Source organism: Lynx rufus, unplaced genomic scaffold (assembly GCF_022079265.1).
Source record: "Lynx rufus isolate CCGP_SWC_20201006 ecotype Redwood Valley unplaced genomic scaffold, mLynRuf1.p SCAF_9, whole genome shotgun sequence".
Lineage (NCBI taxonomy): Eukaryota > Metazoa > Chordata > Mammalia > Carnivora > Felidae > Lynx > Lynx rufus.
Genome location: NW_025814897.1, coordinates 77,497,858 through 77,512,433, shown reverse-complemented (window position 1 = coordinate 77,512,433; position 14,576 = coordinate 77,497,858).

Sequence of the window (14,576 nt, the reverse complement as noted above, 5' to 3'; positions counted from 1 at the left end):
ATATTTTCCTGAGCCATCTGGATGCCTGCATCACATCACTAAATCATGTCAAACAAATTCATCTTATGACAAGTATCTTTAACTCCTTAACAGCTTATTTAGATCTAGCCTGGAATTACCATATCTGGTCTATATTCTACTTCAGAATCCTAAAGTTGCACTAATTTAAGTGATATTTCATTTTTTCCTCAGTTTAAAGTCATTGAGTGGTCTACAGTAGTCATTGTCATTTTAGGACATTTTTATTCTTAACAAAAGTTAAGAGAAATTTATTTAAGAGAATTTAAGGTGAAAATATCCAGCAAACAAGACCATCTGTTCTGGAATGATAGAATATGATGACTGGTGTAAATGTGATAGAAATGCACAAAATACCACAATGTAGAATGTTATAATTATTATTGCTATTATTAATATTTGACTATCAAATCTGTCATCAGTGCTGGGCAGTAACAAATTCTTCTTACTATTTTCCAGAATCTTCTCTTATATCCTTTAATTACTAAGCTCTTATTTCCAGCTTATTAAGTATCTAGTATAGGAGAAAAAGGTAATAAAGAAGAAGTCTACCCTTGAATTGTCCAGTTTCATCAAGATGAGTACAATTTATACTCAGTTTCAGAGTTGCATTAGAATAAGGGCCAAATGCATGCTGAAACCTTGCACACAGGAGATGCTGGTTATTTCTGTCTTTGTTTCTGGGATTCCAATGGATTTCTTTAAGGAAATCAGGTTTTCTTACTTATAACAAAGCCTAATTTCACACACTGGGGCTTTGGTGGAAGTGATTGTACAGTTTTATTATCTGACAAGAATAATGCTATCATTCCTTCAAAGAGCTTCTTTTCTCAAGGAGGTAATATGGGACTTGTCTTACAGGGTGAAAGTAACAAGAACTACATAATGAATAGTAAAAAAGAATATGGTGGAGGATTATGGTGTGTCGTGCTTCAGGAGACTAAATCTCAGCGTCAACTCCTATGGATGTAAGGTAATAATAGAGAGAGGAGGCCATCAGAAACAGCTTGTTAAATGAGGTGAGTTTTCATTGCTACAATGTAACATTAATTTTAGGAAGACTATCCTTTCTGTCTAATTGAGCAAGTCCAAAATTAAACTCATTATTTACTCTGCCACTAAAGTGGCTTCTCCCCTAAACTTAATTTGAATAAATGGCACTGTTGCTACATCTCAAAACCCAGGAATTGCTTTGCTTTATTTATTTTCCTCATTCCTACCTTCCAAACCATTAAAAATTCTTGTAGCATTTATCTGTAAACTATGTTATGAATCTGACCACTACTTACCGCTTCCACTGCTAACACACTAATCAAATCCACTGTCTTCTCTCACTTGGATTATTGTATTTCCTGAATCTCTTGCTTATTCCTACTCTTGCCTCCTAGAGTTAAAATTCCCTAAGCAACACTTAAGATGATCTTTTAAAAATGTATGTACAATCGGACCATTCCTCTGATCAGGACCATAATATGGCAGGATGATTAGAAAACTATCCAAAGTTCTTAGAGTGTCCAAATCACCTTTACCTTTCTCACTTCTATAAAAGTATCCCTTACTAGTCTCCCCTCGTTGATTCCGTTTCAGCAACACCAGATTTCTAAATGCAGAAGCTTATTTCTAGCTCAGGATCTTCCCTTTCTGGAAGATTCTTCCTTTAATTTTTCAAGTCTCTACTTTCTCTCACTAAGAATTTTCATATTCGGCAGTCATTTAATGTAGGAATGTTCAGTAATACGAAAAACTTCCACTTCTGGCCAACACGGAGTAATAGATACTAGATTTACCCTCCTCCTTGAAATAACCTAAAAACTGAAAAAAGATATGAAAAGTTGTCTCTCGGGTTCCTTGACATCAGGCAATAAAGGACAGTAGTCCCTGAGATACAGGAAACAACTGAGGGAAATTTTCCATAACTCATGCCTGGACATAGTTTACAGGTCACAGTGCAGAGAGGGGAGCTTAAGCAGAGTCCACTGTGCTCAGTGAGCTAAGAGGATGGAATTAAGAGTATGTGGAAGCCAAGGTAGTAAGAAGTCATAGAACATAGTGCCAGAGAGAAGAGAATTCCAGAGATCTTTACACGGTCTTCCTTGGCTATTCAATTAAGCATTGATTAGGACATGTGTAAAGAAGTTAGAGTAATCAAGGTAGTAGGCAACTGGCATTAAGACACTTTGATCAGTGGTGGGGGTATCTGGGTAGATCAGCGGGTTAAACATCTGACTCTTGGTTTCAGATCAGGTCATGATCTGGCCAGTTCATGAGTTTGAGCCCTGCATTGGGTTCTATGCTGGCAGTGCAGAACCTGCTTGGGATACTCTCTCTCCCTCATTCTCTGCCCCTCCCCCACTCATGCTGTCTCTGTCTCTCTCAAAATAAATAAATAAACTTAAAAAATGTTTTAAAAAGTTACTTTGGTCAGTGGAACAGGATATAATTCAGAAGCAGACCCATAAATATATGGTCAATTGGGTTTTGGTAAAGTTGTAAAGGTCATTCATTCTGTGGGAAAAGATAACGTTTTCAACAAGTGGTACTGGAAAATGTGGACATTCATACGGAAAAAAAAATGGCATTTTATACCTCAGGCCATATTCAAAAGTTAGCAAAAAACACCAAATCATAAACCTAAAATTAACACTTCTAGAAGAAAAGATGGGAGAACATTTTGTGATATTGTGTTAGGCAAAATTGTCTTTCTTTTGACATCAAAAGCATCGTCTATAAAATATATTAAATAAGTTGATAACTTTGACTCCAAAATATAATAACATCTGATTTCAAAATAAGTCTTAAGGAAATGAAAATGTAAGCCACATCTTAGAAGAAAATATTTGCAAATCATATATATGATAAAAAAAACTTGTATCCAGAATATACAAAGAATTCTCAAAACTCAATAATATAAAGACCTAATAAAAATGGGCAAGAGGTCTCAACAGAGACTTCATCAAACAAGATATATGGATGCATACATAAAAAGATGATAAATGTCATTATTCATTAGAGAAATACGAGTTAAAATTGCAACAATATACAGCTATATATTTGTAAAATGGTTAAAACTAAAGTCTGGCCATACTACGCACAGGTTAGGATGTAAAGCATGTAGAGTTATTCTGAGATAGCCTACTGTATCTTTAATTTCACATTCCAGTGTTTCATTGCTAGAATATGGAAATACAATTGATTTTTGTATATTGATTTTTATATCCTACAGCTTTGCTAAATTTTCTTGTTATTTCTAGCATTTTTTTTGTAGATTCCATAAGATTATCTATATTCACTTGCTATTTTGGATAGGATTTTGAGGCTTTATCTATGCTTATCTGTGAAGAGTGGTATACTTAATTAGTACTAACTGTCAGGGAAACAGAAGGAACAGTGGTAGCAACCGTGAACCTATTTTTGGTACCAATTTTCCCTAATTCTCCCTTTATATAAATAGAAAATTAAGCCTTAGAAAAGTAAAGTGATGCACCCAAGTGGGGAAGGATTAAACGAAAGCCAGTGCATTCTATTCCACTTACACAGAGTATTTACTATGCTTCCCACTATCTTCTCATCAAAGCCCAAATGAAATCTAATTTCCTTCACACATCACTCAGTTCTAGTCTTCCCAAATATAATTACTTTATTTTTCCTTATGGGTAAGTGGCCCTTAGATCATATCTATATCATGACATATATTTTAGTATCCTTTTCCAATTACTACAAGGCAGTCCTCTTAGATGGAAAGTGAATTTACAAACTACATTGTTAATGTCTCCTTAATATACTTTTTTTTTAATGTTTATTTATTTTTGAGACAGAGAGAGACAGAGCATGAACGGGGGAGGGGCAGAGAGAGAGGGAGACTCGGAATCTGAAACAGGCTCCAGGCTCTGAGCTGTCAGCACAGGGCCTGACGCAGGGCTTGAACTCACGGATCGTTAGATCATGACCTGAGCCGAAGTCAGCCGCTTAACTGACTGAGCCACCCAGGTGCCCCACTTTGTTAATGTCTCCTAAGCCTGAAATGATATCATAGAGATATCCAAGTGATTTAAAAAAAAAACAGAGATTAAAAAGGTATAAATCACCTGCTACCTTATAATACATTCATTTTCATGTCTTAACTATATGTTCATTATAATCTCCACTCCTTTGCACTAATTGAAATACTTTAAATATTAAGAGCCTACTAAATACAAAAGTATTCTTAAATCTTCAGACTGTAAATTCTTAATGAACCAAAGTACCAAACCTCTAATGTTAGAAAACCCATAATGAACCAGGCTTGTAAGACACATTTTTAGATAGGTAACTTCCTAATGACAGTGACATTAAACATGAGATTGTGCAGGCAGACATCAGTTCCCTCTACTCACAAATCTTCTTGCTTTGAATCTTCTTTAAGCATGTACAGTTGGCTAGAAATTTCATAACTTAGTGGAGATTATGTAATCATAATAATTAGTATTACTAGATAAATAAGAAACAATTTTAAATAAAAATGTTAAATGAAACATAATAAATAATAATTATATTAATAAAACAACAATAATAAAGTATTTATTTAAAGTTGAATTTAAACTAAGGGAATCATACATATATGTAGGACCAGTAAAACTTTTTTATGATCAATTGGTCATGATTTGTATGGGAGAACAGCTTAATATAAACTAAAATATATATAATTAGACATTTGAAACCATTATTGACTCAGCCTTGAACATACAAAGAACTGAACAAAAAGAGGTCCTGGTTTATTGTGTGAATAAAAAGAATTTCCAAAGTGACTAAGGACCACACTTTGTTCTGCAAGACCACATATGCATGAGAAAATAGAATATTCATTGCCACAAATGACAAAAATGCACTCCCAGGGAATTCCTGAATACTCCCTGGCATTTCCAGGGTGGTGAACTCATCTTTGTTGCAGGCTACCTGTGCATTTGTTCTCACCAAAGTCAGGAGCTGACTATTGTCATTGTCTACACGACATTCCTCAGAGAAAATCTAGCTGAAGAGTGCCAGTGAAAGGAGTTAGAATGTATGTAGATCATCATTTTGGGAAGATTAGTCAGTCTTCCCTTTCTGTAAACTCTGCTTGTGCAGTCCTCCCACATAAAACACATGACAATCAATTTCTTCACAGCTTAGTTTGGTAGAAGGAAGATGGGCTTTGCTAATAATGAATCTGGGCTCAATTTGGCTCTGATACTTAAAATTTATGACTCAGGCATACTTTACCTCTCTGCTTTCCTTATTTCCAAAGAGCATTTGAAAATCTCTAGTTTTGCATGTTTTGTGAAATTTATAAATAATACAGACAAAAAATCCCTAAAATTGGTGACTATAAATAATAATAGTAGTGTGTGTTGTTGTGTATATGGGAACTAATGGAATGTTTTTAAAATTTACCTGGAGAATCAGTATTTCATTTTGATAGCTATTTTGCTCTCCGCCCCAAGCCCTCAAATGCCATAGCATTTGCTTTTATTGGCCTTTGAATGGCTATGAGATATATGGTGTTGACCTATTGCAGTGTTTGCGAGTTTTCAGTTATTGAGTAAATTTACTCTTTTATAATGCAGGTGCCAATGTACAAGGTCAATGACCACATTACAAACTTGCCGTGTGAGAGCTATTGAGCTATAATATCCATCACTGAGTATGGTAGAAAATGATTTGACCTTTCCTTGAATAATAGTTACTGGATCAAATTATTTTTCAGCTTGAAAATAATTGCAGATCTGAGATGCCCACCTAAGCTACTGCCTTCTGAATTCACATCAATGCTTCATGTTCCCATTGCTGTTATTGTGAATCATAAGGAGCAGTACATGAAATGTGCCAAAGCAGCATGTGGTAATGGGATGACAGAAGGTTTTGGATTTGAATTTACTCCTGACTCCTCTTCTGTCTTATAGATAGTATCTGTCAAATTACTTCCCTATACTGAATTAAAATTTAAAAAACATTAGTTCCCTATGTCTTAGTACTGATGTGAAGTTTAACTATAGTAATATATTGTTTAAATACTGTTGTCTAGTTTTAGTTCCAACATGAAACTCTCTTGAAAGCCATCACTCCAAATCTTTACAATGAGAAAAAGTTGGATACACTGAAAATCAGTGACTTTTCTTGTACCCATCAGAGAACTGAGGCTGCTGGACAAAAGTTTCATTACAAAATCTGGAGAGATAGGTACACCCAGAGAGACACAGCTGAGATTTTCTTACCCAAAACAAAACCACTGAGGCTATAAGTGGATAGGAACACTGAAATTTGAATTTTGATGAATTGTAGACTAGTCTGTGGGTGAGAATCTCTGGGTGGCTGCAGCCTTAGGGAAGCTCCTACACATTCATAGGCATTACCTCCAAGAACCCCATTAGGTTCCCAGGGTGATGATCTGAGAAAACAAGAGAGACCCCCAAGTGGCTCTGTCAGAGGGAAAAGAAGAGTAATTATTGTAAATACATCCAGAGTTTTTTCCATAGCAAATACCTACTCTCTAGCAGAAAGGATTTTGCCAGAGCCTTATCTCAGCTGAGGAAATGTAATTCCTCTCACTCCAGTCCCCTCCAGCCTCCCTGGTCCATCTGAGAGAGGGAAAAATACTTTTTCAACAATGGTCAGGACTTCATAGAAGGAGTTTGGCAATACTGCAGCCAGGGAAGGAGTAGGAAGCAGAAGGTAAAAGGCTGTGTTGCTGAAGGAATATTTGTGAAATCACAGTACCAAAATACAGAGCCACCAAAAGACTGAGATTTAATTGCGAGACTATAGAAAGTTCCTTCTGCCCTATACTTTAGCACCATGCCAAGAAATCTCCAGTAAAGCAATAGTGGACTTTAGCTGAGAAGATGCATTTCATGGAATGTCTCTGAGAGGGAATACTTAGGGAAACTGAAAGTCAGGAGGGAAGATGAATGAAAGAATGAATGAATGAATGAATGATGAATGAATGAATACAAGAGGACTTTGAAGCCATTGGCACCTATGGCTGCAGAATACATTAAACACAGCCTAACCCCTAGGCAGATTAACTAAATCCTCACACTGAAAATGTATTCACCTCAATTCCTATTACCCAGTACAATAGTTTGGCTTTTCACAAAAAATTATAAGACATATCAAATGGGAAGAAGAAGAAGGGGAAGGAAAAAAAGAAGAAGTGGGGCAGAGGAAGCAAGGAGGGAGGGAAGAAGAGGAAGAGAAAGAAGAGGAGAAAGAGGAAGAGGAAAGAAGAAGAAGAAGAAGAAGAAGAAGAAGAAGAAGAAGAAGAAGATGATAACGATGATGACAACGTTTGAAGAGACAAAGCAATCATTAGAACCAAAGTTACATATGATCCAGATGTTGGAATTATCAGACAGGAAATTTTAGACAATTATGATGAATCTGGTAAGAGCGCTAATGAAAAAAAGCAAGCAATATGTAAGAATAGATGAGTAATGTAAGCAGAGAGGTGAAAACCCAAAGAATCAATAGGTAATACTAGAAATAAAAAGCAATATAGCAGAAATGAAGAATGCCTTTGATGGGCTCTTCAGTAGACTGGATACAGCCTAGGAAGGAATCATTCAGCTCAAAGATAGGTTAACAGAAACTTCCCAGATTGGAGTGTAAAGAGAAAAAATACAAATAAAAACAGCAGAGCAGTAAGAAATGTGGACACTATCAAAAGGTGTAGCATAAGCATAACTGGAATACCAGAAAAAATGAGGAGAAGAAATATTTGAAGTAATACTGGATGAGAGCTTTAGAAAATTAATTACAGAAACAAATTACAGATCCAGGAAGTTCATAGAATACCAAGCAAGGGAAGCATAAGGGAGATTTACAACAATGAAAGTATTCTGCATTATTCTATAATGATGAGTGCTTGACATTATACACTTATCAAAACCCATAGAACTGTACAACAGGTGAACCCTAATGTAAACCATGGACTCTACTAATAATAACGTATCAATATTGATTCATTAACTGTGACCAATGACCCATACTAAAATAAAATGTTAATAATAAGGGAACCTGGATGTAGGGCATATGGGAGCTCTGTGTACTATACTCACAACTTTTGTATAAATTTAAAACTATTCTAAATTATAATATGTATTTTTAAAACACCAGGTTTCCAAATATAGTAGGTTTTTAAGAAGTATTAGTCCCTCTTTACCACCTAGACTATGTCAAACATAGCCTAAATTCAATTCAGTACACTTACTGTTGTATGGGATGATTAAGGAAGGGAATTCCCTAGTAAATTGAATTTAAAATGTAATTAAGTATAATCGTATGGTGTAGACAGATAACAGATTAAAAGTTTAATAGTGGAACAGTTAGGTGCATCTCTCTGGAACATAATTTAATTTTTTGATGATTCAGATGACACTTGGAAATCTTTGAAAGCCCTAAGTCATCATTATGAACATCAGTTATTTCTGTGACAAGCAGAATTTCACTAATAAAGACCTCTTATTATGGGAATGCCAATTTTAATTTGTTTAGGAATATGGATTCATCAAGAGCATTCCAGCTTTTTGAAATTATACACATAAAAATCAATCAGTACAAAAATAAAGGTCACCACTAGAACACTCTAGTTTGGGAAGCTAAGTGTGTTAGCATTTCCCTGTATTGCCTGAACTGAAAGAGCTGAGCAAAGGATTTAAGAACTAAAGACAGAAATAAACGGGAAAGCCATTCTTGTCATCTTGGATAAACAGCAACATATGGCTTGCAGATTTTTTCCTGAGTCTATGTTGAAACATGCTAAGTCATGAGGATGTTCTTTCTCTTACAAATAACTTAGCAGGATTCCTTTGAATAGCTCAGTGGGTGGAGTGAGAAGTTTCTTTGAACTCTGGTTTCCCTAGGATGTCTTGCTACTTTATGTGATAATCTAACAAGTATTTATCCCTGTCGTAAATACAGGAACTCATATATTTTTCCAAAGAGGATTTTCTGTCTTTTTCTTTTTCCTTCTGAATGCTGCAAGAGCACAAAAAAGAATTTGGAGGTGGGACACAAAATAAACTGGATAAGCAAGAGGAATTAGGCCCATGTGTGAGCTAAAAGGATTACATCTGCTGCCATCTTTGAGACCTCCAAAATCCAGAGGAGTTTCCTTTGTTGATTCGGAAGTAAGATTTCAGTTGAGAGGAAAACTGTTGCAGAATTCTGCCAGTCTGGGTGTGGGTAGATACTAATTCAAAAAAGGGGAATCTAGTAATATTTGTGATGTGCTGGTGTAACAGGACCTTTGTCAATTATAAAGAACGTTAATCCAGTTTACCAAACTCAGTGCATTTGACCAAATACACTGATCCTATAGCCTTTGTAAAATGATGCTAGGCTTCTCTGGCCTGGACCAAAGAAATCAGGGGTTCAAGTTAATGAAAGCAGCTTATTTCATATCCCCAACACAAATATTTGAGTCCTTTAAGATGCCCATTTAAGTGTGAAAGAATAACAGGTGCTATCCAGGGATGGAGTCTTTTCTATAAAGTTCAGCTATAGAAAGACGGTTATACTTCTTTCAATAACAAACAAATAAACAAAACTAAAGATCATCTTCTCCTTCAGCTAAGCAGAAAATCTGTAATGGTTAATGTTCCTTTTTGCTCTCGATTATGCTCATCCTTATCCTTAGCCATCAGGAGAAAGAAAATAACTTGCAGACATTTTGATAGGAGATCATTTCACCATAAAATGTATTTGGACACACAATTAAAAAAATAAAGTCTCTGTAGCTCAAAGGCAGATAAGCTACTAGCCATAAAACCAATGCTCTATGAACCCACAGACACAAAAAATAATTATACCCTAGTCACTAAGCCAATATCTAAAACTATAGATCTCTCTTGGACTCCCTTGTGATTTTAGATAGGGTCTGTATCTTCATCCAACTTAATGTTGCAAAAGCTAGTTAAATCAACAAATTACCAAGACCTTTTCTAACTGCTCTAGTTAAGAGTTTGACACTGTTTGTATTTTAAGCCTATTTGAATTAGTGAAAAAAAATCTTGCCATACTTGTACAGTTTTTGCTTATCTCTTTCCAATTTTCTTGGATAGTCACTATATATTTGGCAGCCAGCTTTTTTCCTGAATACTAGAAATAGTATACTAGAAATAGAATACTAGAAAATAGGCCACTTTATTTTATTTTAATTTGTTTTAGGGCTTCTTCAGTATGCAATGTCTATGCTAAGTGAGTGAATATGGTTTAATGAAGAGACCAAAGAATTTGAAATATGAAAGATTTGGGATTAAATTCTAGTACTGTCACTTCTTAGCTATAAGACTTTGGGGAAGGATCCAACTAAAGTTTCCTCATCTATAAAATGGTGATAATATCCATTCTTTCTTATGAAGGTGAATATGAGGATGATCTGAGTTTACATGTGTATCACGTTAGCACAATGCCTGACATAGCATATGTACTCAGCATATGGCAGTCATTAATCCACTGTTGGCTGGAACAATATTCAAAATATTTAAAATCACTATGACACAGGACATCCAATCAGTATGGGCGCCAACTTTAACAACAGAGACTGTCTGCTAGGTTGTATTAACTGATTAGCTCCAAGTAATAGGAAGCAGAAGGGATAAAATTGGAAAAAGCAGTTGGGAGAAATGATTTTTTTTTAATGTTTACTTATATTTGAGAGAGAGAGAGAGAGAGAGAGCAAGCAGGGGAGGGGCAGAGAGAGAGAGAGAGCATCTAAAGCAGGCTTCAGGCTCTGAGCCATCAGCACAGAGCCCGACACAGGACTCCAATTTGTGAACTGTGAGATCGTGACTTGAGCAAAGTCAGATGCTTAACCAACTGACCCACCAAGGTGCTCCTGGGAGAAATATAATGAAGTCCTCATTTTGTGTCTAGAAGAGCACTTAAGAGTGCTTCTGGACCCTTTACCAGGAGCCAAAGTACAGAAACCTGCAGCCCAGCCAGGGAGCAGCCTCTTTCCCAAGGTTGCTCAGCTTTAGAACTTGATTTTATTTATTTATTTATTATTTATTTATTTATTTTGAGAGAGAGAGAAAGAGAGAGAATTTATTTATTTATTTATTTATTTATTTATTTATTTATTTATTTTGTATTTGTTTTGAGAAAGAGAGAGAGAGAGAGAGAGAGAGAATGGGCAGGGAAGGGGAAGAGAGAGAGGAGAGAAAATCCCAGGCAGGCTCCAGCTCCACGCTCTGTGCAGAGCCAACCCAGGGCTCCATCTCACAACTGTGAGCTGAAATCAAGAGTTGGACACTTAACCAGCTGAGCCACCTGGGCACCTCAAGAACTTGATTTTAAAACTTTGTCTATGGGGCACCTAGGTGGCTCGGTTGGTTAAGCATCCAACTTCAGCTCAGGTCATGATCTCATGGTTCATGGGTACGAGCCCTGCATCCGGCTCGGTGCTGACAGCTCAGAGCCTGGAGCCTGCTTCGGATTCTCTGTCTCCTCTCTCTCTCTCTGTCCTTCCCCTGCTCGCCCTCTGTCTCTCCCTCAAAAATAAATAGACATGAAAATAAAATTATATAAAATAGAATATTCTAGAATATTCTAGAATATTCTAGAATAGAATAGAATAGAATAGAATAGAATAGAATAGAATAAAACAAAACTTCGTCTATCAGACTCCAAAACCCTTGCCCTTTCTTCCACACTGAAATTGATGACTTTATCTCTCCTCAAGTTTCAGATTCTAAAAGGGTACCATCACTTTCTTGGTCCAGTGGATTTCAAAATTGCATTCCTTGAAATATTACATTTCTGTGGAAATGATTAAAATTCTCCTAGAAAAAGTATAATGGAAGCTGAAGGGCAGAGTTATGTGTCTCCTGGAACACGGGCCTTCAACTTCAACTAGAACCTTCATCTCTTTCTTATACTATTTCATCCTACATAAAAAGGTTTTATTGTTTTAAAAAACGAATGTTGAGAATCCACTGCTCTATTCCAAACTCTTTTCTTTGTTCCTGCTTGTATCTCAGTGCAGCCTCAATCTAGGTCCTTGTCCATACATTTGGGTTTTTCAGCTCTCTGTGGCCTGGATCTCTGGTCACTACATGGCTGATTCTTATGCTGGAGTTCGTACTTCCCTTTAAGTTCAGAAAACTCACCTCAGCTTTACTACCCAAACTCTGAATCTCATTTGCCCCCATCTTGTGTGTTATTCTAAGAAAATACATTCAAACTCTGGTTTTCTTCTCAGGACTTCATGTGACATAGGGTCTATTTTCTCAATTTTCAGAGCCTCTGTCTTGATTGTTACTTACTCCACTCTCTGGCCAAGCCCCTGGCTTTGCATTTAGTTTATCTTGACTTACTGATATCAAAGGCAAGCCCATATTTTCTAATTTCAAGACAGATCTGGAGGACAACATGTCTAATACCTTAAAAGTGGCTCCTTTAAGCCAAGACATTATCTGCTGGAATTAAAGTTTTCAACATCATGAGGTTCCCCCCCTCCTCCAGTTCTACTTATTATTAGTTCTTTGATTCTTTTCCCCCTCACTTTGGCCCCTGCCTAGGACTCAAACTCTAATGACCATTCCACTGAAATCTCTCAACATCATCCATGCTGACTGCAGTCTGATGAGAGGGGAGGGCATTGACAAGGTGTTTGTAGTGGCAACCGGGACTGTTGAGGTGCTAATGTGGACATTTGAGAAGCCAAAGACATGCTGATAGTCCTACAGCCAGCATCTGCCACAGAGACAGCCCAGCCTGCAGCCAACTCCTGCTCCAGCTACCACACCAACCGGTTCACTTAAGTTCAGGAAAATCTGTGATTACAGGATAAATCAGTACAGATAAATCTGTAGTCACAGGGATGGGGTGGGAGCTGCTCCAGCCATGGAGGGCAGCCATGGGTCCACAGCAGTGAATTGGGGCCCTTCTTACCTCTGTGCCAACCTATCCATTGGTCCCCACATATGAGGTGTATAGCATGAGATATTTACAGCAGCAGCTTAGCTAAAACATTTTCTACTCTCTGTATGATAGTTTGGATGGTTTCTTTTAACACGTGTCCATATTCACTCATCTTTTGCTTTGCAGTGTCTAATCTGCTAAAAAGCTCTTTTGGTGGATTTTTTTTTTCATTCTATTCTATTTTTCAGTTCTGGAAATTCCATTTGTCTCTTTTCTGTAGTTTCTATTTCTTAGATGAGATTTTCCCATTTCTTTTTTCATTGGGAGTTTTTGTAAGTACTTAAGTGTATGTATGTGTGTATGTATGTATGTGTATATATGAATGAAATAGATTCTTTCAGGTCCTCTTCTTGTTAATTCCAATGACTGTGCTATTGCTGCATGTTACTGTTGATTGTTTGTTCTCCTGGTGTGGGTCACATTTTCCCGTTTCTGAGCATGTCTGGTAAATTTTAACTTTGTAATGGCCATAATGAGTATTACAGTGTTGAAAGAGGCGAATTTTTTTTTTCGCCTTAGAGAATGCTGAGTTTTGCTCTGGCAACCCACTAATATGTTGGAGAATCAGCTTAATACCACTGAACCCTGGTTTGAATCTTTGTAGGATTGATCCAGAAGAGCCCTTATTCTAATGCTAGCATTGCATTACTTCTAAGGTGTGGCCTTGCTAGGGTATCAACAAAATAATGTCTGGAGTGTCAAATTAGGTCTTTCCAGTCTCTCCACTCTGGCTGATTCCAGTGCTGTGTCACCTCCATTGGCTCTATTCAGTTCATACCTCCCAGTAGCTGTTCTCTGCCATACCGTGCAGAGTTTCACTGTATCAACACTCAGCTTAATATTTGGCCAAAACCTCAAAGTCACTGCCATACAAGTTTATAGAACTTATTTTATGCACAAAAATTCTCTTCTATGTTACCTAATCTTGTAAAATCTGCATATATTTGTTTATACAGTTTAATGAGACTACTGTGCTCTCTGTTTGGACTCACTGCCCTCTTCAGCGCTTTGGAAGTAGATCTAACTCTGTGTGATTTCCTTCTCCCAAGCATCCCTGTGATGTTGTCCAATATTTTATTATTTTCTTATTTTTTTAATGATTTTTAAAAATATTATTTATTTATTTTTGAGAAAAAGAGTGAGAGCAGAGGAGGAGAGACAGAAAATCCTGTGCTGTTACCGCAGAGCCCAATGTGGGGCTCAAACTCATGAACCACAAGATTGTGACCTGAGCAGAAACCAAGAGTTGAACACTTAACCAGCTGAGCCACCCAGGTGCTCCTGTGGTCCAATACTTTAAAATGTAGCTTCATATATTTTTCCCACTTTTTTTTAGTTGTTTCTGATGGAAGGATATCTACTTAGAGACTTTACTTTTGTATTTATCATTCGTCTAATTGTTTCAAAGAACTCTAGCTGGTTTTCTTTGACCTTCTTCGTTATAGTTTCTTATGGGCTGGACAGGAATCTATATCTTATTGAAAATTTTAAATAACTGACTTTACATTTAAAATTTTAGTAGTCCAATAAATTCAGATCCACAAAAGTGAGATCTTGTTTTGGGATCCAGAAAATCGAGATGGTGATAAATGTCTAAGGGTGCTATTTCCCACAAATAT